Source organism: Lissotriton vulgaris, chromosome 3_1 (assembly GCF_964263255.1).
Source record: "Lissotriton vulgaris chromosome 3_1, aLisVul1.2, whole genome shotgun sequence".
NCBI classification, from domain to species: Eukaryota; Metazoa; Chordata; class Amphibia; order Caudata; family Salamandridae; genus Lissotriton; species Lissotriton vulgaris.
Window position 1 is genome coordinate 1,133,133,796 of NC_141689.1, and position 22,799 is coordinate 1,133,156,594.

The window sequence follows — 22,799 nt, forward strand, 5'->3', positions numbered from 1 at the left end:
TGGAGGTGGCGGAAGCCATCCGGGAGTGCTTGGACACTGACAGGAGAGCAACATTATTTCTGTTCGACCTCTCGGCGGCGTTTGATACAGTCCTGCACTCACTCCTCCTGTCACGTCTGGCTAAGATTGGTCTGTCAGGCACAGTGTGGGGCTGGTTCCGGTCCTTTTTGGAAGGGCGAGTTGAGCAGATCTGGATTTCACCGTCTTCCTCTTCCCCTCAGCCAGTAACAATAGGAGTCCCCCAGGGTTCCTCCCTTAGCCCCCTTCTTTTTAAAATCTATGTGACTACGCTGATATACTTGGCGGAGGAGCTGGAGGCTAAGGTGATGGCATATGCAGACAACACTCAGTTGCTTTTTACCTGGAACAAAGATGCGGACTCTGTACTATTGGTTCAACACTCTCTATCTTCCATCTTCAATTGGCTGGCAGAGGTGCAGCTTAAGTGTAATGAAGAGAAGTCAGAGGTCTTGCTATTTGGCAAATCCCCCCCCCATCTTTCGAGAGCTGCTCTGGCCTCCTGAGTTTCCATCACCTACTTCATCAGGGAAGCCAGGGAAAACCTGGGGGTATGTTTTGATGAATTTCTTTCCTTCTCAACACACATCAAGAAGTTGGCTGGAGGCTGTTTTGGCCTGCTCAAAACTCTCAGGAGAGATCTTCCTCTCCTTCCTCAGGCAGCGAGGAAAACGGTTACCTGTGCGCTGATTCTGTCACGGCTGGACTAGGCCAATGCCCTTTACGCTGGTATCCCTGGGTACCTGCTGAAAAAGTTGCAGGTAGTTCAAAATACAACAGCCAGACTTCTATTGGGCACTTTGGCTAGGAACAGTGTCCGTCAACAGCTGCGTTCTCTCCACTGGCTCCCCATGGTGTATAGAGCTTCACACATCAGAGGTATGACTTAGGTTATAAATGTCTTTTAGGCTTCAACTATGAACCATAGCCCAGATCCCACAGGTGCAATAGAAGAAAACTAATACTTAGAACGGTGGTACGGATGTGCTATTATTGTGGTAAACGGTGTGCCAAAATTTCGCAACTTGTGCCAGATTTTACGAACCAACCTATGCACTAGTAGGTCGTTTCACAAAATAATGAATTGAAGAGGGTTGAAGAACAACCTGCCTAATTCATATACATTAGGCAGGCTGCAATTTGTGACTTCTGTGATTGGCTGCAGCCACAGGTAAGGTGGCCTGAAAGGGACAGCAGACAGCCATCCCTGTGACTGTCTCCCAAAATGGAAAACATTCTTTAAAGCAGTGTGTAAACCACTGCCTTTGAGTCCACCATCCCGGTTGCCAAAGGAGGAGTCCCAAAGGGACTACTTCCCCTTTGTGAATTAGTTGCCCCCTCATTTGAAGAGTTGGCAATCGGCCAATGGTTTGTAATAGGAATCGCTGTCACAAGCCACTAATACATCCAATACCGAATTGCAATTCGAAAGAAATGCTTGTTTCACACCGTTTACCACGTTTATCATGAAAACTTTTCCCCGCATGGAATTACAACGCGGTCGTTACAACGACCACGTTCTAACCACGCATACCATTACTCCACAAGTCAGAACGACGACGTGCGGAGGGGGCAGAGGAGTTGTATTTGAAATCCAATAATACAATGCACAGACTAGAGTTGGAATAGGAAATCATACAATTCCAACATGCAGCGCACCCCTCCGCAAGTCGTTGTTACGACTTGCGGGGTAATGGTATGCGTGGTTACAATTCCCTGCGGGGAAAAAGCATGGGTGAAAAAGCAGTATATTTGTTTCACACCCGTTACAAATTGCGATTTGGTATGGGCGGCAGAAACCCACTTTATTTCTGCCATATAAACTTTTTGAATTCATAAAATAATAATAATACTGTATTTTATAAAGCGCGAACAGCTACCTCACGAGGAGGTGTCCCGGCGCTAGAAGAACCACAGAAGTCCAGGGGCAGAGATAGGAGACCTAGCGGGGCTGGGAGAAGAGCCAGGTCTTTAGCATCTTTTTAAAGCAAGGTTCAGATGGAGCCTGCTGGATTGCTTGAGGTAGGGAGTTCCACAGAGCGGAGACATTTGCTGAAAAGGCACGACCGCCAAGGCGTGCCTTTTTTGCTCGTGGGACGACCAGTTGGACACGGTCGTTTGACCGTAATGCACGGCTTTGGGAATACCTTGGCAGGCGTTTTTTTAGGTAAAGTGGGCAGGAGCCATGCAAAGATCTGAACGCAAGCGTCAGAGCTTTGAATTTTATCCGATTGGCCACAGGGAGCCAGTGCAGGGTTCGAAGATGCGGAGAGACTGACTGCTTGAAAGGAATTCGCAGTAACAGCCTCGCAGCCGCATTTTGAACTACCTGCAGTTTATGGATTAGGAATTTTGGGAGGCCCAGGTATAGACCATTGGCATAGTCCAGCCGTGAGGTGACAGTTGCATGGACTACCATTTTTTTGCAGCTCTCTGGTAGAAGTTTAAGGAATTTAGCTGAACTTCCTGCATCCATCGACCACCTCACTGACTCGGCTACCTCTAGGAGCGCTGTTTCTGTGCTGAAACCGGGCCGAAAGCCAGATTGAGTTTCATGGGTTCAATGGGTTTTGTACATTAGTAATGGGCCTTTTACAGTTATACATTCTGTAATTTTGGAAATGGCAGGGTTTGCGACCACAAATAAACTTAGTACATTTGCTCATGTGTGCCCTAAAAGATGAAAACAAGGTTTTTTTTCAAGTTTCTTGTAGGTTAGATAGTAGCCCTGCAGACTTCCCACACCCACACATGGCAAATACAGCACATAAAGCAGGGGTACAAGCTTAATTAACAGACTTCCCACAAAAACAGCAGCTGAAACACCCCTCAAACCATATGATAGACATAGCTAAGCAGAAGTGGACACTTTCTCACACTCAGAACAAGAAGCAGCACTGCATTTGCTATCACACATAGAACAGGCCCAGCACCTGCTGTAGACATGAAAGCGTCCCTCGTGGAATAGTGACAGTGTTCGCGAGCAGCAGGGCAAGTGTCACCGACAAACCAAACAGGGGGAAAAAAGCTTTGCACACACAATCTCAAAGCAAACAGATCAGCATGACTGCTCAATGTGTTACTTTGCAGACTAAAGACTCCTCACTAGCCCGCATTTGAGTTTCTGTATTTTGCAGCCAGGATGCGGATTATTGGTAGAATGGCCATCATGCAGAGAAACACCAGAACTCCAGTGGGGTAACTTTGTTCATGAAGCTTTGTTACAGGAAAGCAGTCACTTGAATAAAGTTAAGAAGTACTAAAATAATGATGTGGCTGGGTGGTAGTAAATATACGCAGCGTGTAGGTAGGTGCCTCGTGTAGGGAGGTTTATGCTGCAATTATCAGGGGGACATAAAAGAGCATGAGTTCCCATTATTCCCTGATAGTGCTGCTTCCTAATAGTGCTGTTGCCATGAATGACCTAAGAAGACGCCTCCCTTTCCTATGAGGGAGAGCGCGCGCTGTTTTACGCTGTCAATTAATACAGGCACAGTTTGTATTCTAAAAGCTATTGTGGACATTGCAGTGTGTTAAAAATTCACAGAACAAGTATTGTCGGAAAATTTTCTGTAATGGTCCTGAAGCATCACCTGCCACCCCATTCTTTCTACTGCCTGTGTACTCTCTTGCATGCTCTCTTTCTTTCTAATCTCTTTTTCTCTCCATCCCTCTATCTTTCTCGTTCTCTGTAGTGTCTCAATTCGGTGATCGGGGGTCAAGATGGCGGCTCCGGACCCGGATTTGGTAGTTCCATCGGCCGCCGTATGATGGCCTGGGCCGTTCCCGCTACTCTCCGGGCAGCCGTTGACGATGGTCGGTCTCTCGGTCACGGGTACCTGGATTCCGGCGTCTGCGCTGGTCTGCGGTCACCTTTTGCACTCGGAGCTCCTCCACGAGCGGTTGTTTCCGGTGCCTCTTCGCCCAGTCCGCAGCACTTCCTGTCGGCTCTCCGAGTCAATCAGCTTCCCGGCTGCAGTTCCGCTCTGTGGCCTGAGTGGGCTGCGTGATGAACTCCACTTACCGCCGTCGGATTTTCGTTCCGCCTTCTGCCGATTGTGCCGCCCAGTCCTGGGCCTCAGTACCTTCCAGCAGGGTGATTTTTATTATTGGATTAATAGTCGGATCTGCAAGGAGGCCGCGTCAACCAGGGAGCTCGCCTTCTATGCTGCCGCCATCTTCGGCTGCTGGCCACGCCCCCCTTCCATAATCTTCTTAACCAGTGTTACAAATTACCAGAACCAACCAGTATTTTTTCTATGTGAAGCCCACCTCAGTTCCTTCCAGATAGCTAATTGGTGCAGTGATTTCTTAACATTTTTTAAAAGACATTTATACACACCTGCACTCTCTAAATAACAATTCTCTCTTGGTAATGGAATGATGCCGTACTAAGGCAGAGACAGCTCCTGTTATTTTAAATCATTCTTCATCATACCAACCAGCCCCAGGACTTCGTCTCCCTCCCTTAGAGCCCATGGTTTTATTTCTGGAGGGCTTGGATCATAGGGTTGTCAGCTCCACCAACCACTATTAAGCTACTATAAATTTCTCGCGATCAGCATACAATGAATCCATAATTATAAGTTTGAATCTAACCATTATATCTTCCAACAGTGGAAGCTCAAGTTGATATTTCTGAATACTCCATTTTATTCTCCTTCTGCTATTAGATGGGGCAATCATTGGCCCAAAATGTCTCTCCCCTGACCTTTCCACACTGTCAGACCACCTTGAGCACAGTATTGAGCACAGTATTACGCAGAGTACCACAGGCTCATTATCACCCTCCACCCACTCTCCACCCTTCTAACTACTGTCAGATCATACACACATTCCCACTTCTCAATATTGATTAAAATATAGTCAATTAATGTTAGGCTTCTTTCATTACCAAAAGTTGTCAAGGCAGTACTATCTGAGGGGGTACCACCATTAATAAAACACAGCTGCTAATTTAGCAGGTGACCAGAGAATACATGCCCCTTCTTAGTAAGTTTTAAATTAGTCATAACTGTTTCGGGGATACCCAAACAATGGTCTTCCATTAGGACCTCGCTGTTCATAATTGCATCAGATGGTTGCGTATTAAAATCCCCAAAGATCAGTAACAGGTACTTCTGCATATTCTACTCCTTTATTGGCTTCCAAATAGCCACTTCCTCCTTGACTCAATATAAGAGACAAAATCCTCCCATATCACCTGAACCGCTGGAGACCACCCCCGGTGGGATATAAACTTTCAGTATGTCAACCACACCACCTTCCAGGCCCATGAACCAAATCCTCACATGCTGAGCATTGGGTGTCAGTTTAGCTACCCCCAGATGCTTTATTCTACGTTTCAATTTGCAGGACACCCAAATTGCAAGGCAAGGGTCACCCCTTCTTATGCCTAGCAGCCTGGACACATTATCAAGAAATTCGAAGTCATCCATACTCAATCTGAGTCCCCCCGCTCATAGGCCCTCCACGGCAGGGAGCTAGCCTTATCTTTGAGCTTTCCTAAGCCATGGAATAGTTGTGGAAATTCTGCCAGAATGGAGTTGGCATGGGATGTGTGCACTTGGTTAGAAAAGAACACCAGTTATAAGTCATCTGTGGTATGGCAGCTCGGCAGCATGTCTTTTTTCCTTCAGTAATGTGGAACTTGATCTGTGCGGCATGTCCTTCGTAGTGCCTTGGTACACAGTAAATATAGATTCCTCCCTTAGTGGGGACAAGTTGGAGCTGTGGTGACAGGTTTTTATATTGATCAGAATCCATGACATTTATGGATCCCCTATTTCAATGAGCGCTCTTACTGTGGTATTGCCAACCTGCACTGTTCACATTGGAGGTGGTCACTGCTTGCGATCAGCTATACCTGTGAATGAGACAACAAAGACCTCTTCTTCTTCCTCCTTGGCATCGGTGTCATGTCCATAGTGGCTAGGCTTTTCCTTTTCGGCTGCCTCCTCTAAAGAAACTTGAGGGATTGCAGCTGTTGTCTTCCTGGGTCTACTGGTGTAGGCACATGGTCTTTCGCTGAGGTATACTATTGCATAGTGGTTAGCTTTGCCACATTTTAAAAAAGTCCTTCCTTTCGTAGGGCATATCCAAGGGGTCTTGTGCCCAAGGCCATAGTTGCCGCACGTCCCACTTAATTTTGCAGGAGTGGATTTGTGAGAAAGGGCTGGTCGTCATTGGACAACTTCGACTCTTTTGGCTTTGACGCTGGGGGCTCTCAAAGGAGCTAGTGTTATGGGAGGTTTGCTGAGTGCTGCTTCCATTTCTTCTGCTCGTGAGTTTGAAAATTCATGAGAACAGGCTAACACTAGGATGTCGTCAAGAAATATTTCTGGCTGCCGTAATTCAGCCATCTAAGCACTGTAGATCAACACCCTTGAATGATTCCACCTTGATTTCTTCTCTCTGATCATGGAATGTGCATTTGCTCACTAGCTTTCTCAGCCAGGCATAGAACATGTGAACTGATTTGCTGTCCGATTGTGTAGCTTGCCACAGTTTGAATCGTTCAAAGTCCGGGCTGATTTGTAGATCGAAGTGTTTGTTTAGCACTCTGACTGCCAAGTCAAAATCCGCTTTGTCTCCAGTGTTAGGCAGGGTTTTAAAAAGTTCATACAATTCAGCACCTCCGAAGCGCATGTGTAGAGACCTTTTTACTACACCATCAATTTTTTTTTTTTATGCTATTAACTATTAACAGAAAAGTCATCAGGGCAAATCATTCTTGCAAGTATAAAAAAGCACTATACTTCAGGTTCAGAAATCTTAGAGGATCATGTATCAGCGAACAAAACAATTCCTAATGTATGATGCAGAATGTATTGGTTCAGCAGAGCTATAGCTAAATAAAGAATGCCACAAGCTTATTCTTCAGATACACTCCCATCCGGTGACAGAAACATTTCAGACTCAAACTCATGATACTAAACTCATTTTTCTGATTACACAGTTCTTACACCCTAAGGATTGAGAATCAGACAGAAAAGCTATCCATCAGGTTGCACAGATTTCATAGGCTCATGTTTAGTAGTGTTAGCTGTTTCTTAGGCTACACTTTATTCAGGCTGCTTATATTAACGCTCGCTCTCTAAGGAAACACCATGCTCATGTCTTTGAGCTTTTAGAGGACAACTCACTTGATCTGCTGTTCCTAACTGAAACTTGGCTGGATACCTCCTCAGAGCCTTGCTACACCTATGGGCTACAAGATTTCTAGAGCTTACCACTCGGAGGGGAAGGGGGCGGTTTTACCATTTTCTAAAAAAATAAGTGGGATCTCCGCAGAGGAGATGTCACTCTGAGGGGCGGATGCAAGGCCCTTGATTTCACTATCCGTCTCTCTGCCCATTTCACACTAGGAGGTTCCCTGATCTATAGGCCCCCCGGCCCAGTGGGACCTTTTCTCCAGTCTTGGGGAGATGCTGTCATCACTAGGGCGGTTACATTTGCTCACTATATGGTCTTGGGAGACCTTAACATCCATCTGGATCAAGCAGACAGCAAGGACACATGTGACCTGCTGGATATGCTACATTTGGCTAAGCTTGACCAATCATGTCAGCCTTCCCACCCACCAAGCTGGACATAAACTTGACCCATTTGCCCTAACTTCCCTATTTCATTAGAGGACCCCTGCCCTGTCACTTGGTCGGATCATTTTTTAACTCATTTTTCGTGGGTGGTGTTGAATGTTGAACCTTTACTGCGTTCAGGATATAAATTGGCCTATGGCAAAATTGATCTATGTGAACTTGATACAGCTTTGGTAGCTTCTAGACCTAGCCTTGGGGGGAACTTGAGGAACGCTTGGCGGGGTTTTCTAGCTGGGTATCCAATGCGGTAGCTAGGGTGGCCCCTCGTCGTCCAACTAGACTGGCTAGGGAGTCACCATCCAAGCCCTGGTTCAACCCCACCCTTAAAGCCTTGAAGCATGATTTTAAGACCCTTGAGTGGGCATGGCGGAGGAGTGGCTATTGCCCGGCAGACAAGCGGAAGCTCAGAGATAAGCAAAAATTATACTATGCAGCTATTACGCTAACTAAAGGGCAATTTTACTCAGCCCGTATCGAATTAGCCAGCAACAGTTCCAAGGACATTTTTGCAATTGTTCAGAGCTTCACTTCCCCGCTGGCCCAAGCAAGTGTGTCTCCATCCTCACCTTCTTGGTGTAACACTCTCTCTTGCTGCTTTAGGGATAAGATTCGGGCTATCCAAGTGTCATTTACTCCCTGAGACATCATTATGTAGATAACGTTGGAATGTCACTCGGCCGGCTCAGCCCACTCCTGGTCCGTATTTAGCCCAGCTGACCCACTAGAGTGCCTTAAAATTCTTAAGGGCTAAAGTCAGGCTTGCCTTTGGACCCTTGCCATGCCAGGACTATGGCAGTAGCTGCTGAAGCCACAAATACAGATATGAATACCATCATTAATATGTCCCTCGAGAAAGGGGTGGTACCACAGGTTTGGAAGGAGGCTAAGATCCTTCCTTTCCTAAATAATCCATTGTTGGACCCCTAAACCCAGGGAATTACCGGCCTATCTCCCTCCTTCCTGCTTTGGCGAAGGTGTGTGAGAAGGTGGTTATTAAACAGCTGATGGACTTTGTGAAAAGGGAGGTGCTTCTGCACCCTGCCCAATCAGGTTTCACGGCATCCCATAGCACAGAAACAATGTTGGTGGAGGTGGCGGAAGCCATCCGGGAGTGCTTGGACACTGACAGGAGAGCAACATTATTTCTGTTCGACCTCTCGGCGGCGTTCGATACAGTCCTGCACTCACTCCTCCTGTCACGTCTGGCTAAGATTGGTCTGTCAGGCACAGTGTGGGGCTGGTTCCGGTCCTTTTTGGAAGGGCGAGTTGAGCAGATCTGGATTTCACCGTCTTCCTCTTCCCCTCAGCCAGTAACAATAGGAGTCCCCCAGGGTTCCTCCCTTAGCCCCCTTCTTTTTAAAATCTATGTGACTACGCTGATATACTTGGCGGAGGAGCTGGAGGCTAAGGTGATGGCATATGCAGACAACACTCAGTTGCTTTTTACCTGGAACAAAGATGCGGACTCTGTACTATTGGTTCAACACTCTCTATCTTCCATCTTCAATTGGCTGGCAGAGGTGCAGCTTAAGTGTAATGAAGAGAAGTCAGAGGTCTTGCTATTTGGCAAATCCCCCCCCATCTTTCGAGAGCTGCTCTGGCCTCCTGAGTTTCCATCACCTACTTCATCAGGGAAGCCAGGGAAAACCTGGGGGTATGTTTTGATGAATTTCTTTCCTTCTCAACACACATCTAGAAGTTGGCTGGAGGCTGTTTTGGCCTGCTCAAAACTCTCAGGAGAGATCTTCCTCTCCTTCCTCAGGCAGCGAGGAAAACGGTTACCTGTGCGCTGATTCTGTCACGGCTGGACTAGGCCAATGCCCTTTACGCTGGTATCCCTGGGTACCTGCTGAAAAAGTTGCAGGTAGTTCAAAATACAACAGCCAGACTTCTATTGGGCACTTTGGCTAGGAACAGTGTCCGTCAACAGCTGCGTTCTCTCCACTGGCTCCCCATGGTGTATAGAGCTTCACACATCAGAGGTATGACTTAGGTTATAAATGTCTTTTAGGCTTCAACTATGAACCATAGCCCAGATCCCACAGGTGCAATAGAAGAAAACTAATACTTAGAACGGTGGTACGGATGTGCTATTATTGTGGTAAACGGTGTGCCAAATTTTCGCAACTTGTGCCAGATTTTACGAACCAACCTATGCACTAGTAGGTCGTTTCACAAAATAATGAATTGAAGAGGGTTGAAGAACAACCTGCCTAATTCATATACATTAGGCAGGCTGCAATTTGTGACTTCTGTGATTGGCTGCAGCCACAGGTAAGGTGGCCTGAAAGGGACAGCAGACAGCCATCCCTGTGACTGTCTCCCAAAATGGAAAACATTCTTTAAAGCAGTGTGTAAACCACTGCCTTTGAGTCCACCATCCCGGTTGCCAAAGGAGGAGTCCCAAAGGGACTACTTCCCCTTTGTGAATTAGTTGCCCCCTCATTTGAAGAGTTGGCAATCGGCCAATGGTTTGTAATAGGAATCGCTGTCACAAGCCACTAATACATCCAATACCGAATTGCAATTCGAAAGAAATGCTTGTTTCACACCGTTTACCACGTTTATCATGAAAACTTTTCCCCGCATGGAATTACAACGCGGTCGTTACAACGACCACGTTCTAACCACGCATACCATTACTCCACAAGTCAGAACGACGACGTGCGGAGGGGGCAAAGGAGTTGTATTTGAAATCCAATAATACAATGCACAGACTAGAGTTGGAATAGGAAATCATACAATTCCAACATGCAGCGCACCCCTCCGCAAGTCGTTGTTACGACTTGCGGGGTAATGGTATGCGTGGTTACAATTCCCTGCGGGGAAAAAGCATGGGTGAAAAAGCACTATATTTGTTTCACACCCGTTACAAATTGCGATTTGGTATGGGCGGCAGAAACCCACTTTATTTCTGCCATATAAACTTTTTGAATTCATAAAATAATAATAATACTGTATTTTATAAAGCGCGAACAGCTACCTCACGAGGAGGTGTCCCGGCGCTAGAAGAACCACAGAAGTCCAGGGGCAGAGATAGGAGACCTAGCGGGGCTGGGAGAAGAGCCAGGTCTTTAGCATCTTCTTAAAGCAAGGTTCAGATGGAGCCTGCTGGATTGCTTGAGGTAGGGAGTTCCACAGAGCGGAGACATTTGCTGAAAAGGCACGACCGCCAAGGCGTGCCTTTTTTGCTCGTGGGACGACCAGTTGGACACGGTCGTTTGACCGTAATGCACGGCTTTGGGAATACCTTGGCAGGCGTTTTTTTAGGTAAAGTGGGCAGGAGCCATGCAAAGATCTGAACGCAAGCGTCAGAGCTTTGAATTTTATCCGATTGGCCACAGGGAGCCAGTGCAGGGTTCGAAGATGCGGAGAGACTGACTGCTTGAAAGGAATTCGCAGTAACAGCCTCGCAGCCGCATTTTGAACTACCTGCAGTTTATGGATTAGGAATTTTGGGAGGCCCAGGTATAGACCATTGGCATAGTCCAGCCGTGAGGTGACAGTTGCATGGACTACCATTTTTTTGCAGCTCTCTGGTAGAAGTTTAAGGAATTTAGCTGAACTTCCTGCATCCATCGACCACCTCACTGACTCGGCTACCTCTAGGAGCGCTGTTTCTGTGCTGAAACCGGGCCGAAAGCCAGATTGAGTTTCATGGGTTCAATGGGTTTTGTACATTAGTAATGGGCCTTTTACAGTTATACATTCTGTAATTTTGGAAATGGCAGGGTTTGCGACCACAAATAAACTTAGTACATTTGCTCATGTGTGCCCTAAAAGATGAAAACAAGGTTTTTTTTCAAGTTTCTTGTAGGTTAGATAGTAGCCCTGCAGACTTCCCACACCCACACATGGCAAATACAGCACATAAAGCAGGGGTACAAGCTTAATTAACAGACTTCTCACAAAAACAGCAGCTGAAACACCCCTCAAACCATATGATAGACATAGCTAAGCAGAAGTGGACACTTTCTCACACTCAGAACAAGAAGCAGCACTGCATTTGCTATCACACATAGAACAGGCCCAGCACCTGCTGTAGACATGAAAGCGTCCCTCGTGGAATAGTGACAGTGTTCGCGAGCAGCAGGGCAAGTGTCACCGACAAACCAAACAGGGGGAAAAAAGCTTTGCACACACAATCTCAAAGCAAACAGATCAGCATGACTGCTCAATGTGTTACTTTGCAGACTAAAGACTCCTCACTAGCCCGCATTTGAGTTTCTGTATTTTGCAGCCAGGATGCGGATTATTGGTAGAATGGCCATCATGCAGAGAAACACCAGAACTCCAGTGGGGTAACTTTGTTCATGAAGCTTTGTTACAGGAAAGCAGTCACTTGAATAAAGTTAAGAAGTACTAAAATAATGATGTGGCTGGGTGGTAGTAAATATACGCAGCGTGTAGGTAGGTGCCTCGTGTAGGGAGGTTTATGCTGCAATTATCAGGGGGACATAAAAGAGCATGAGTTCCCATTATTCCCTGATAGTGCTGCTTCCTAATAGTGCTGTTGCCATGAATGACCTAAGAAGACGCCTCCCTTTCCTATGAGGGAGAGCGCGCGCTGTTTTACGCTGTCAATTAATACAGGCACAGTTTGTATTCTAAAAGCTATTGTGGACATTGCAGTGTGTTAAAAATTCACAGAACAAGTATTGTCGGAAGATTTTCTGTAATGGTCCTGAAGCATCACCTGCCACCCCATTCTTTCTACTGCCTGTGTACTCTCTTGCATGCTCTCTTTCTTTCTAATCTCTTTTTCTCTCCATCCCTCTATCTTTCTCGTTCTCTGTAGTGTCTCAATTCCTCTACCCTGTTTCTCTCTCTCTCTCTCTCTCTCTCTCTCTCTCTCTTTCTCTCTCTCTCTCTCTCTCCCTCTCTCTTTTACACACTAAAGCACAGAAACACACACACGTGTATAAACACGACAGACATCCACGCACACTGCTTGATACAACTGAATTACTTAGTTGATTGGTGTCTAAACACAGGTACCCTTAGGGTTAGGGCACCCCCAGGCCTACCTCCGAAAAATTCCTTGTTAGGTCTGTTTTTTGTGTGTTTTGTTTACCAATGCCAAATTGATCGACACGAAGAAAGAAAACGTTATACAATAATACTTCCTCCCTCCAGTACTTCAGCAGTCTGGAGACCTGGGCACTAGCTTCAATGACGTCTGTTTTGCTTTGTTTGCCCTAAGTTGGCAGGGTATGCCCAGACTTGGGTCCCTTGCTCACTTTGCCACTGGATTCTAGCTATCCTGGCTGATGACGGTTGATTAGCCAGAAACCAATCCCAGGACGCCTGTTTCCGGTTCAGAAAAAGACATTGCTGGGCAGTTCTTGCTGGACGGTTCACATGAGGCATAAGTTCAGAATGATTTGCATATGGCCATGTCTAAACTGGGGTGGCGGAGTGAGCTAAAGAATAATGATTGATTATACCTAGATCATTTGACTGGGGTGATTGTTTGCATTGTTCAACACTCCGTCCATCACCCCCTTTGGTTTTGCTTTGTTCGCCCTAAGTTGGCAGGGTATGCCCAGACGTGGATTCCTTTCTCACTTTGCCACTGGATTCAAGCTAGCCTGGCTGAGGACGGCTGATTAGCTGAAACCGGTCCCAGGATGCTTGTTTCTGGTCCAGGGAAGACATGGCTTGGCAGTTCAGGCTGGATTGTTCCCATGAGGCACAGGGTCAGACTGATTTGCATATGGCCATGTCTGAACTGGGGTGGTGGAGTGAGCTAAAGAATGATGATGGATTAAACCCTCATAATTTGACTGAGGGTGAGTGCCTGCATTGTTCAACACTCCGTCATCATCCCCTTTGGTTTTGCACCATCAACTTCTCCATCAAGTTATTATTATTATTATTATTATTATTTAATTTTATAGAGTGCGTTGTCACCCGTAAGTATCCCAGCGCTAGGATCAGTACAACTGGGGGTCAGCGGGGGGAGGAAGGGGGACAGATTAAGGAAAGAGGTGGGTTTTCAGTTGCTTCCTGAACCGTAGGTTGTTGGGTTCGGTTCTCAAATGGTGGGGTAGGGCGTTCCAGAGGCGTGCGGTGTGGACCGAGAAGCGCCTACCTCCTGTTCGGGCCTTCTTGACTCTGGGAGTGATGATGAGATGTTCCTGGTCGGAGCGGAGGGATCAAGGGGCTTTGTATGGTTTAATAATTTTTTTTAGGCTTGGGGGGGCCATTGTTTTGAAACAGTCTGTGTGCCAGGCAGAGGGCCTTAAACATCACACGTTCTCTCACCGGAAGCCAATGGAGACGCTTCAGAGCTGGTTTGGCCGAGGCTCTGGCAGGGGTGTTGGTGAGGATCCGGGCAGCTGCATTTTGGACCCTTTGTAGTTTGTTCACGGTTGCCTCTGGGGCCCCTAAGTAGATGGAATTACTAAAGTCGAGCCTAGAGAGTATCAAGCCTTGAATCAGCAGTTTTTGAGAGTTGTGGGGGAGTAGGGGCAGGATCTTACGAATTGACCTGAGCAGCCCAAAGCACGTCCCTGCTACCTTTTTTGCTTGGGTTGCGAATGATAGATTCTTGTCGAGCCAAACACCCAGGCTTTTTACCTCTGGTTTCGGATCTGGGAGCGGGCCTAGACAAGGAGGCCAGATGTTTTGTAGTGGAGAGGGCCCCTTCTGACCAAGGAGGAGAATATCAGTCTTTGACCCATTAAGTTTCAGAGACGATCTGTTCATCCATCCTTGTATCTGTATCAGACAGTTGTAAAGGTCCGCAGGTTGTTGTTTAGGATGAGAAAGGGACACCACTAATTGTGTATCGTCAGCATAGCTGACGATGCTCACTCCGAACGGAATAACAACCTCCTCCAATGGGGACATGTAGATGTTAAATAATGTGGGGCTAAGGGAGGAGCCCTGAGGCACGCCACATTGGAGGGGAGTGTCGGAGGAGCGGGTGTTATTCTCCCAGATTTGAAAGGAGCGTTGGCTCAGAAAGGACGATAGCCAGGACAGAGCAGTTCCTTCAACACCGACACTCCTGAGTCGTTGGATAAGGAGCTGGTGGTTGACGGTGTCGAAGGCCGCACTGAGGTCGAGGAGGATCACTGCCACTGATCCTCCTTCGTCTAAGAGTGCTCTGGCCTCCTCCACCACCATGAGGAGGGCGATGTCGGTGCCCTGCCCGGGGCGGAATCCCGTCTGCGAGCTTTTTAGATGGTTGTTGTTCTCCAGAAATTGTGAAAGTTTCCTGTTCACAAGTTTTTCCGCGATCTTGCTCGTTCCCGGGAGGAGGGAGATTGGTCTATAGTTTGCGTGGTCGGCAGGGTCAAGGGCAGGTTTTTTTAGTAGTGCCTTGACGACTGCCGCCTTCCAACTGGGGGGGACGACTCCTTGTTGAAGGGAGGCGTTGATAAGGTGGGTGAGGGGGGGAGTGATCGTGGGTGCTACCCTTTTGAGGATACGAAAAGGGGCAGGATCCCTGGGAGATCCGCTTTTAATGGCATGCAGCGTGTTTTTGACCTCTTCTACTGTCACTTGTCCCCAGGAAGTGAGACATGAGGGGGTGGGAGAATTGTTGGCTTCTTTTTCCTCGCTCGGGCTTGTGGATGGAATGGAGTCGAGGATTTTTTGGAATTTCTCCTCGAAGAAATTAGCTAACTTGTAGCACTTTTCCTCATCAGCTTTGGGGTCTGGAGGGTCGCTCGGTCCTGGGTCAGGGATTTTAAGGAGTTCTTTTAAAATAGTGAAAGATTCCTTACTGGAACTAACGGAGTGTTCTATTCTTTCTTGGAAGAATAGACTTTTGGTATTGCGGAGGGCGGTTTTATAATTTTGTAATGCGGTATGATAGGCTTCCTTCTTTTCGTTAGATTTATTCTTCCTCCAGGAGCGTTCTGTTTTCTTGCATTCCTGTCGCAGAGATTTGAGCGCCGGCGTGTACCAGGGAGCCGGGGTCACTCTTTTCATATGTTTTAGAGAGGTGGTATTGGGAAGGAGTTTATCCAGTGAGGATGTGAGCCAGGAATTGAACTGTTCGTCGGCCGTAACCGGGTCCGTGGAGAGGACAGGTGTGGAGTCTGAGAGCATACTGGCCCATTCAACCGGTTCAAGCTTGTGCCAACGTCGGTCTGTCACTCGGATTTCGGGGGGTTGGGGGAGTGCTATGGCAAGGTGCCAGGAAAAGGGAACGAGGAAGTGGTCTGACCAAGGGAGAGGGATGGGGGGACCCGAGGTGAGATCCCTAATGTTGGTCACAACGGGGTCCAGAAGGTGACCCTTATCATAGGTGGGTTCGTTGTTGACCAGTCGGATGTTGAATGACCTAAGGTCCTGCAGGAGATCCGAAGCTGAGGGGTCTGTGGGGTCATTGAGGTGAAGGTTGAGATCGCCCACGAGGAGAAAGTTCGAGGCGGAGGAGGCTGATTGTGACACCGTGTCAGTGAGGGCGTTAAGGAAGTTCCCTGGTGTCCCCAGAGGGCGGTAGATCAACAGTCCTGAGAGGGAGTGTGCCGAGGAAATTTGAAGGGCGAAGTGGCAGCTTTCGCAATCGTCGATGTTGGCATTGCTAGTCCTACAGGCAAGGTGTTCTCTGTGGATGATTGCCAGCCCTCCTCCTCTCCCTTTAGGTCTATGTAGGGCTTGAATGAGATAGCCTGGGGGTAGGGCATTGACAATATCCGAGTCTGCGCTAGCAGAGAGCCAGGTTGCTGTGAGGAACAGAGCGTCCAGGCCATGATCCTGTATCAACAAGTTGATTTTGTGCGCATGCTTAGGGAGGGAGCGGCAGTTAAGGAGGCCAATCTGTGGTCCCGGCTTTCCCAAGCAGTGTTCGGCTGGGTTACATCGTGCGCAGTTGACAAAGGGTTTACCTTCAACGTGGACGTAATGGCAGTCCTGATTTTTTTCCTGGTAAAGGGCCCGAAGCATGTCACTTGTGTACACCACACGATCCTGCGGCAAATCCGGCAGAGTTCCTGGGCCTGGGTCCGGCTGGGCCCGGGTGGGCCCAGACGGGCTTGCCTTAGGCGCGCCTTCGGCGCGCTGCCGGCGCGCCCGCTGCGCCCGTCCGATGCGCTTCTGAGTGTTGCTCCTTTATGTAAAAATATAGATATGTGCAGATCAGGCTTATCACAAGACCAATAATAACGTTTTGCTTAGGCCACAGATTGTAAATGGGCAAGTATCCTCTTCTTGCTTATAGTTCAAAGACGGTTCTTTGTCTTTTTAGCTTCTAAAGCAGTTCAAAAATATTTCTTCTTAGTCAGTTCTTTTTAGCCTCTTGGGCCAGTACGTGATCTTCCTCTCACAGTCTCACCAGGGCTCCTTCTGGGCTTTTTAGGTGCCCCAGGCCAGTTCTAGGCCTGCTAGACACTTCGTCCCCTTCCCGGAAGACTGGAAGCATGCAGAGTTTAACCCCCTGCTGAAGAAACTCTCTATCAACCCGACGGACCTCATGAACTACAGACCCATCACCCTGCTCTCCTTCCTAGACAAAGTCATTAAGAAAGCCATCAACGCCCAACTCTCCGAGTTCATCAAAACAAACCACTTCCTTGACCTCTCCCAATCAGGCTTCAGAAGCAACCATAGCACCAAGACCACTTTCTTCATCTCTACAGACAACATCGGCACCCTCCTCGACTGAGGCAAAACTGCTGTCCTCATTGTTCTGGACCTCTCAGCCGCCTTCAACACCATCTCCGACCACGCCCTCTGTGCAAGACTCCATGGCGCCGGCATCCACGACAAAGCCCTAGAATGGATCAATGCCTTTCTCACCGGCTAAACACAGAGAGTCAGACTTTCATCACTCATTCAAAACCTACAAAAAACCGCTGCAGACTGCCTCAGGGATACTCATTGAGACCCACCCTCTTCCACATCCTTATGGCCCGCATGCAGCCATTTCCAGAATCCACAGACTCAACATTGTCTCCTACGCTGTTGACATCCAGCTGATTCTCTCCCCCACAGAGGAACCCAGACCTGCCAAGAGCAATTTCCACAATGGGATGAAGGCAGTTGCCACCTGCATAAAAGACAGCTGCCTCAAGTTTAACATAAACAAGACCAAAGTCCTCATCCTGTGCTCCACCCTCCTTTACCTGCGATGACTCCTGGTGGCCTGCAGAGCTCGGAACTCGTCCACACCCACGGACTTCGCACAAAACCTTGGCATCATCCTGGTCACCTCACTCTCCATTAACCACCAAATCAAAGCTGTATTGTTCTCCTGCTTCCACACACTCCACCTGCTTCGTATGTTCTTCACGTGGATCCCCACCAAGTCCAGGAAAACGGTCACCTATGTGCTCATCAGCAGCAGACTCGTCTATGGCAATGCACTCTACCCCAACACCACTCCAAAAGAAACTGCAGAACATCAGGAACACCTCCGCCAGATGCATCCTGAACATTCCACTCAATAGCCACATTACTGGCCACCTAAAAGACCTTCACTGTCTACCTATCAAGAAAAGAATTACCTTCAAACCCCTCACACACGCCTATTAAGCCCTCCACAAAGTCGGACCTGCATACCTCAACCACCGCTCTGCCCAGCTGGCCCTGGCCACTATCCCATGGATCTGCAAGACCATGGCTGAAGAAAGATCCTTCTTCCCCCTCAACGCAAAGACCCAGAACTCCCTGCCTCTGCACCTCAAACAATTACCATCGCTGCCACAATTCAGGAAATACCTCAAGACCTGGCTCTTCAACTGAACCACAGATACATCTCCCCCACACTCAGCACCTTGAGACCCTCACGGTTGAGTTGTCACGCTGTATAAGAAAACTCATTGATTGATTGACCCTTCCTTCAAATAGAAGAAGTACATGGCTGTCAGTAGCAGTACAAGCTTCCCTCAAACAGAAAGAATTATGTGACCATCAGTAGCAGTACAAGTTTCCCTAAGACAGAAGAAGGCATGTGACCATCATTAGCAGTACAAGCTTACCTCAGACAGAAGAAAGTATGTGACCGTCAGTAGCAGTACAAGCTTCCCCCAGACAGACCAACTTATGTGATTATCAGTAGCCGTGCAAGCTTTCGTCCAGCAGAAAAAAGTATATTACTGTCAGGTGCAGAACAAGCTTCCCTCAGACAGAAGAAATGCGTGCCCATCAGCAGCAGTCCTAGCTTCCCTCAGACAGAAGTATGTGACCATCAGTAGCAGTACATGCTTCCCTCAGACAGAACAACGCATGTGATTATCAGTAGCAGTGCAAGGTTCCTCAGACCAAAAAAAGTAAGTGACTGTCAGTAGCAGTACAAGCTTCGCTCGGGCATATAAAAGTAAGTGACCATCAGTAGCAATACAAACTTACCTCAGACAGAAAGAAGTACCTGACCTTCAGCAACAGTGCAAGCTTCCCTCAGACAGAAGTACATGACCATCAAAAGCAGGACAAGCTTCCTTCAGACAGAATTATCTGACCGTCGAAAGCAGTACATGCTTCCTTCAGAGAGAAGAAGTGCATGACTGTTAGGAACTGTACAAGCTTCCCTCAGATAGAAGAAGTACATGACAGGCAGTAGCACTACAAGTTTTTCTCACACAGATGTACATGGCCATCAGAAGCAGTACAAGCTTCCCTTTGACAGAAGAATGCGAATGTCAGGAGCAGTACAAGCTGCCCTATCACAGAAGAGGTCATCACTAGGCAGGAGTCCTTCCCAATATATTATAGCTACATTGGCGGTATCAAACATACCAGTATTGTTAAAGCTTGTATGATGGTATTTGGACAAAATATCGAATTGTAAATATTGAGATATACAAATATCAAGTTTTTAATATTGTGACACATGAATATCGTGATGCAGAAATATCGTTGAAAAGAATATCGATTTTTCAGGTAAGTAATATTGTTTACAAGAATATCTGTGTATTAAATATCGCTTTGAACAATATAGTTGTTAAAAATATAATTTTTTATTTATTTGAATATGCTTTAGTTCATAAATTATTTTATATGTTAAATATTATTTGTATAACTGTTGACAATATGTTTAAATATAGTTTGTAATTTTAAGTATAAATAATAGTATTGTCTAGTGTCCTAGTGGGTTGTGAGCTTTGTAGGGGTACAGGGTGGCTGGGAAATTTATTAAGTATCATCAATAAATAATATATTTTTATAATTTTAAGTATAAATAATAGTAATTTCTAGTGTCCTAGTGGGTTGTGAGGTTTGTAGGGGTACAGGATGGGGGGGAGTTAATTAAGTATAATTAATAAATAATATATTTAACATTTAGTATTAATTATTTAAATATCAATTATGTAAATTATGTAATATTTATATCTTTTAAAGTTATAATTTATTGTGGGTTGTTTAGTTTGTAGGTGTAAATGGTAGGACGTTAATTAGGTAATAATTGATTATTAGTTCATTAATAATGTATTATTTAATTGATAGTTAAGTATTTAAATGGTGTATTTAAAAAATGTTTGAAGTTATATTTTAGGTGTTGGTAGTTGAGATTGTAGGGGTATGGGGTGGGAAGTTAATTAAGTAAGAATTAATTAACAATGAATTATTAATGTATTAATAATTACTTAATGTGTTATTAATTATGTAAACCATTTAGTAGTGTTTAAAAGTATTTATTGGGGTATTTGCATTATAGTATGACATTTTAGACAGCAGACATATCACAGTTTCACAATCATTCATGTGTATTATGATCATTCATAACAGTTGCATATAGTAATGACATTCATTATGTAAACCATTTAGTAATTATATATGTTTTGCATTATATGTTAGGTGTGGGCTGTTGTGTTTGTAGAGGCAAAGGGTGGTAAGTTATTTAGATCTGAAATGGCTCCCTATTGAACAACGAGCAAACTTTCGAACAGCATGCCTTACACACAAAGCCCTCCACACAGGCAAACCAGAATACCTGGCTGCGAAACTCAAAAGGGCTGGCCAGTCCAGGACCCTCAGAAGCTCCAACACGCTTCTTCTCATCCCATTGAAATCACGGAAACGCAAAACTTTAAGCAAATGCTTTGCAGGTAATGCTCCCAGGATATGGAACGCCATCCCTCCCCACATCAGAATGACATCCCACTTCCCAAAATTCAAGACTTTACTCGAAGCCCTCTTCCTGGAGGCCACCTGAACCGAACTGTATGGGGATGCTCATAGTTCCCCTAACCCTTGTAGTCATTTTGATCTGTTGTTTTTTTTTTGGGGGGGGGGGTTGTTTTTGTTATCCCCTTGAACTGTACAGCTATCAATCTTCCATCGCCGTTAAGGCACATTGTTATACCTGATGTGATCGATTCAGATAAGGGGGTGGTGATGAACAGAGTGTCTGAATTAAGCAGACCACTCTTACCCAGTCCAAAGATCAGGGCTTGATCCATCACCGTTATTTATCTCACTGCACCATCCCAGCTCAGAACCTGGCTATATGCAAAACAGTCTGTCCCTGGCCCAGTGCATCATGGGAACAGGGCAGACTAAACTACCAAGCCAATTCTTCACCAGAAAGAAGACAAGCTACCGGGGACCGGTTTCTGGCATTTCAGCCGTCTTCAGCCCGGCTTGCTTGAATCCTGATGGTGCAGTGAGAAAGGGACTCATGTCTGAGTATACCCTGCCACACCTATAGTGGCCAAAATCGATTCAGAAAAGGGGGTGGTGATGAACAGAGTGTCTGAATTAAGCAGACCACTCTTACCCAGTCCAATGATCAGGGCTTGATCCATCACCGTTATTTATCTCACTGCACCATCCCAGCTCAGAACCTGGCTATATGCAAATCAGTCTGTCCCTGGCCCAGTGCATCATGGGAACAGGGCAGACTAATCTACCAAGCCAATTCTTCACCAGAAAGGAGACAAGCTACCGGGGACCGGTTTCTGGCATTTCAGCCGTCTTCGGCCCGGCTTGCTTGAATCCTGATGGTGCAGTGAGAAAGGGACTCATGTCTGAGTATACCCTGCCACACCTATAGTGGCCAAAATCGATTCAGAAAAGGGGGTGGTGATGAACAGAGTGTCTGAATTAAGCAGACCACTCTTACCCAGTCCAAAGATCAGGGCTTGATCCATCACCGTTATTTATCTAACTGCACCATCCCAGCTCAGAACCTGGCTATATGCAAATCAGTCTGTCCCTGGCCCAGTGCATCATGGGAACAGGGCAGACTAAACTACCAAGCCAATTCTTCACCAGAAAGGAGACAAGCTACCGGGGACCGGTTTCTGGCATTTCAGCTGTCTTCGGCCCGGCTTGCTTGAATCCTGATGGTGCAGTGAGAAAGGGACTCATGTCTGAGTATACCCTGCCACACCTATAGTGGCCAAAATCTTTTTAACTATGTACTAAAAATTGTGTACATCCAAGGAATTGTCAATGATCAAATATTTATATGTATTTGCACATATTTGTCTTTATTATCATATGTTTTGTTCCACTTATTCATATTTTTATATTGTCCGTGCCTTGAAATTGTATTAAGGGGCAAATCACGAAGTCTGGTGGAAACTTTCTGCCTGACACTGACTCGGAATCAGGACTGACCGACTCGCGGGCGGCAGCTCCACCTGAACGATTACAATGGGACCGAACGCTATTCGGTCAGAGTACCAATGTCCCCTGTGGGAGCTTGTGTTCTGCCCGACAACTTGCCATAGCACAGGATCCTATAGGGAAATGTGGTGTGTGTGTGAAACCCTACACCCAGCCACAGGCACCCGATTGTGCCTGCCACACAGTGCAGTGTTTTACAGGGGTTCCTTAGGTACCCCCTCAAACACCAACTGTAGACCATGGAGGCAAGGGGGCCCTGCTAGGGGCCCCGAAGTCGCTTTCTGACAAGTTTTCTGTGTCAGAAAGGCTGTTAGGAATCGACATCGTAATCGCAAGGTCTGAAACACTCTCCATAGAGGTTCACGATGTGGTTACAACCAACACGAATACTCCAAGAGCCAGTCAGAACCGATAAGGAATGACCGACCGGTATATGTTCTGACTACGAACATCGAAATCGGACGTTCGGAATGTAAACCGAATCAGTCGGTAGGAGTCTTTCTACCCGACATTGTAATAAGTGTTTATTGTGTGCATGCTTTTCCTTCAGTGCAATTTATGCTAATAGGTGTTTATTTAGTATTGCTTATTTGTGGTTTACCTTCTGCGTCATTGTGTGTATTGCATAATCAAAGCATTTTGTTTATTGTC